This window comes from Echinococcus granulosus (genome assembly GCF_000524195.1).
Source record: "Echinococcus granulosus chromosome Unknown EG_S00154, whole genome shotgun sequence".
Taxonomy (NCBI): Eukaryota; Metazoa; Platyhelminthes; class Cestoda; order Cyclophyllidea; family Taeniidae; genus Echinococcus; species Echinococcus granulosus.
Genome location: NW_020170534.1, coordinates 4,347 through 8,798, shown reverse-complemented (window position 1 = coordinate 8,798; position 4,452 = coordinate 4,347).

Genomic DNA, 4,452 nt, shown 5'->3' with positions numbered 1-4,452 from the left:
CTGACTGATTTGCTTCTTCAGTACACAATTTATCTATGAACCATTAAATCATTAATTCCTTATATTTTTGCTTTTTTGAGTAATGTGGGTCAACAAATTCAGTGCAACGCTAATCTTAGATGATGCTACCTTACCTGCCTGAGAGTCGAGTCTCAAAGGGGAGTGCATCTTCGATCTTTTGGTAATATTGCGGACAAATACAGAATTCCCTTTTGCGTGTTTGGCATTGAATTCTGTCAAGACCGATGAAAGTAGGGAGTGTGAATCTTGATGCATTAGCATTGGCCGTGCCGTTGAATTCAAATAAAGATCTGTACTCCATGTCAAAAGAGTTGTTGTACTCAAAAAAGTAGAAGCTACCTAGTAGTAAAATTTGACTGAAGAAAGACCAGCTCATTCGGCATTATACAAGAGCAATTATAATGTGGTTATAAAAGAAGAGGTAGCAAGGCGATTTCATGCTTCTAATGGATAAAGTTAAAGGATGTGACTAGTTTTCAATCTTTGATGCGGGTGAGAATTTCGAAGCACTTGTGTATTTGACTGTTGTCGGCATCGTCAGCCAACTCATGAATGAATGCCAGGGCAAGGGGGTTTGTATCTGGCACAGGTTAAGTGATCAAACCTTTAGTTCTAACGCAGCAACAACGGGACATTCAGGCAGCACAAATGTGAGTTGTGATTGATCGTGTGGCTAAACTTTCTCTTTATCACAAATTGAGAAAATGTGTAAAGGTAATAAACGAATTTTCTATTTAAAGACAATAAGTGAAATACACACTAACCTCTTGCTTGAGTGGGACTAGTATTATTGTGCCGAAAAGTTGAATTCATTGCCCATGGAACGTGGCATGTGTCAGCATCCTGTTTTCGAGCATATGTGTTGGGCGTTGACAAGTGCTCGTAATCGCTAGTTCCGCCATCTTCAGCATCCATATGTGGGATCTTTATTAAGGCAATAGAAAGTTGTTAGAACTAGTGGTGGAAAACGGTAGATTTCACAAATTGAAGAAAGTGGAGAAAAAAAGCAACTATCTCGATGTGTGTCAGTTGGAGCACTTCAATGAAACAACTATCTGAAAACGGATATTAGGGCAGAAACTTGACTTTCCATCACAGCTTGAACCAGTTGAAATACAATTTGTCAGAACTTCATTATTCTTTAAAATGCATGTGCGTGTGTGTCGGGAAGAATGGCAAGCAGCAAGGCTGCACTCATTTGCAGCTGAGTGGCACCTCTCAACATGTGAGACCTACAGAAATTACAGGATTGTAAAACGCAATGTAGTTGCTTTTATTTTTCTCCGCCAAAATTTGGGGTTCCATTAATGTAAGTGAGGCACGTTTCCCCTCCTGCTATCAGCAATGGACGAGTGCGCATTTTGCCTACCGGATTCTCCTCAAGCAGTTGAAAGGTACAAAGTTTTAAAAAAATGCCCATTTTTGAGTCCATTTGTCCCAAAAGTCCTTTTTTTTCAGTTGCTTTGCATTGAAAGCTTGCTCTTTGGATATTTACTCCTTCAAAATCATGGGCGCACCTCTCTCCCGCTCTTAAAGAGCGCTAATACAAGTAATCTCAAAATTACACGTAGCGTCACTATAATCCATCCAACTTTTAGAGAGACAAATGTCAGAGCATATATGCAAATGGTTTGATGCGAGTAGAAAGAGGATTCCATACTTGAACAGTGAAATATTGCAGCGTCAGCGAACGAGAACATGATTAGTGGAATGCCATAGAAAACACGAAGAGAATTTGCTGGACCTGACTGGGTTAAAAAAGTCTCTTCTATTTAGAAATGCTCACATTCTACGAGGTGTAAACTCCTTAACTCAATTAGATGTTGACTGACAGATAACCAATAAACTAATGTCTCCTCCTGGCAATGATTATCCAATCGCATACTTTTGAAGTAAAAAAAGACTGACTAATTGCAATAGGTAAAGGTTCACCTCATCCAAATTTGCACCAAATTGGTCTAATTCGATTGGGGAGTAGTGTATTGAAGATTTGCTGGATAATATATCCTCGGATTTGGAGATCTCCTTATTTTCGTTATTCTGGCATCCCTCTTCCATACTTCCGTCTGAAGTTCTGCAATATGGAAAACGGATGAGAGGCCATTGAATAAGTGTCATGAACAAATGGAGAAAATCAAGCCCGATATCACCAAACCACCTCACCACGGAGTAAAGTGACAAGGTGTGAGGGAGACCTTGTACAGATGAGTCTCCGAGACTCGAGCATGAGTCACCGGCTGACGTGACCTCAATTAATACGTGCCCAAAAACAAAAAGCTGGCTCATGCTACTCTCCTCACAGTCACATTAGCATCACACTAAGCTCCTCAAAGTGCCATCTCCTGACAGATGTATCCTTTTTCCCTAGTTGGTGCTGAGTGAGTTGGACGTTGGAGCAGCAAAAGACTAGGACACCTATTTCATCAAAAAATTGCAGAGGGGGTTCTGAGGTGCAAAGAATTCTTACGATGTACGTGTTTCAGCAGTTGTCCCTTCTTTGTAAAGTTATTTACATCCTATCTACCAGGCGCTGTGAGTATAGCCTTGGAATGGATTGCATTATCATCGGTCGCATTATTTTTAATGCTAGGACCCCAGACTGACAGGCAACCTACTGGAACAATTCGTATTAAATCTTCCACTAATTTACTGGCAAAGGTGTCTGAAGAGCCTCAGAAAATGAGGGCATAACCAGAGGTGTAGGTGATTTGGTAAGCCTCCTGTTGCGAGTTCTCGCAGACCCTGTTATTCGTGGTAAATGCTTTCCTCACCAAAGTTTAGTTTTGGTATCCAATCCTTGAATTGGAGATCTTTACCCCTTTGAACCAAATTCGATGACTATTTCACCCATAAGGAACCGAGACTTGTAAGTTTGATGGGGTGAATGTTCACTGAATAAGGTCTCAATGCAAAGCTGATTTAAGATTTTTTAGTAGATTGGCTCAGTTTTGGGTCAAAGGGACTCAAAGTTGTACATTTTTTACTACAACCTTCTACTTTACAACTATTTAAGGATTAGAGGGATGGAAAAGTAGTGCTCGTACTGCTGATAACAGGAGGGTGAAAGACGGCATTCGCCTTTATCAAAGCATATTTTTAATTGCGATAAAATAAAAAAAGAAAACCTTTTCCAATTCACTAACTTTTGTAGAGGATGCTCATAAAATTCCCCAATAAGACATCTCTGAGAGTTGCCGCTTAGCCGCAAATGAGTGCAGTCTTGCTGATTGGCATTCTTCATGACATACATTCCAACAAATTGCATTTCAAATGGCTCATGGCTTAATGAAAAGTCAAGTTTGGGCCCGCATATATATATATGTATACTTTGTCAAATCGTTGTTTCTTAGAGCGCTTCAACTAAAGCACAAGTGGTTAGTTTGATTTACTGTTTTAAACCTCTTTAATCAATGGAACCTATCACTGCCGTTTACGAATCTTGACAACCAGTTGCTATTCTTTGAGTGAAGATTCCATATACGGACGAAGAAGATAAAGAAAATAGAAATGAGGAGCAGTTATCTAGACATGGCACATTGAATCCAAAGCCAGAAGCTGACGCACACCACGATTCTAAGTCAACGAAGTCTAAGCTTCAACACGTTGATACTAATCCCTCTCAAGCAAGAGGTTAGTGCGCACCTAATTTACCGCCTCTGCATAAAAGAACTCTCCTATTGCTTTAGTACTTTCTGCTGACTTGAGAGGAACCAAAGTATAGCTAATCGGTAAATCACAAGCCACATTTATGCATACAGACTGACTGACTGTCCGGTGCAGCTGAGTTAGGGCTGAATGCTAAATCAAGCAACCTGTGCCATCGACGAACCTCCAATTATTGGCAGCCAGTAGAACTTGACTGGCGATGCCAGCAGCAGCCAAATACACAAGTGCTTCAAGTTCCTTACTTAAGCCAAAGCTGAATAGCCAATGAGACGTCAAAGTGTGCTGAGGTCTGTTACCAGCCACACCATCTAAGTATGTCTCTAAGACACATGCTTCACCGCACTAACCACTCGAGCTAGTCTTTATCCGGTTGGCTTTTATTGTCAGTTATTTCAAAATTTTTCTTTTGCATTGCCTTTTAACCCACTGTCACTTTAACATGAAATCCCGAACTTTGTTGTAATTCAACAGCATTACCAAAGACAAAGCATTAGGGTATATCATTCCTTCGCCCATCAATCACAACCGAACTAGCCACTAAAACCACCAAGTAACATCTCGTATTCTTCCAAAAAATTCTCGCAAAACCGTAGACTCGTTCCAGTTCAATTTCAGTTTCTCGAGAGGGTATGAATTATGCCTTGGCATCACCCAGTCTTTAAAATGCACTTTAGTTGTTAACTACTTGAAAAAAGCAAAAATATAAGGAATTAATGATTTAATGGTTCATAGATAAATTGTGTACTGAAGAAGCAAATCAGTCAA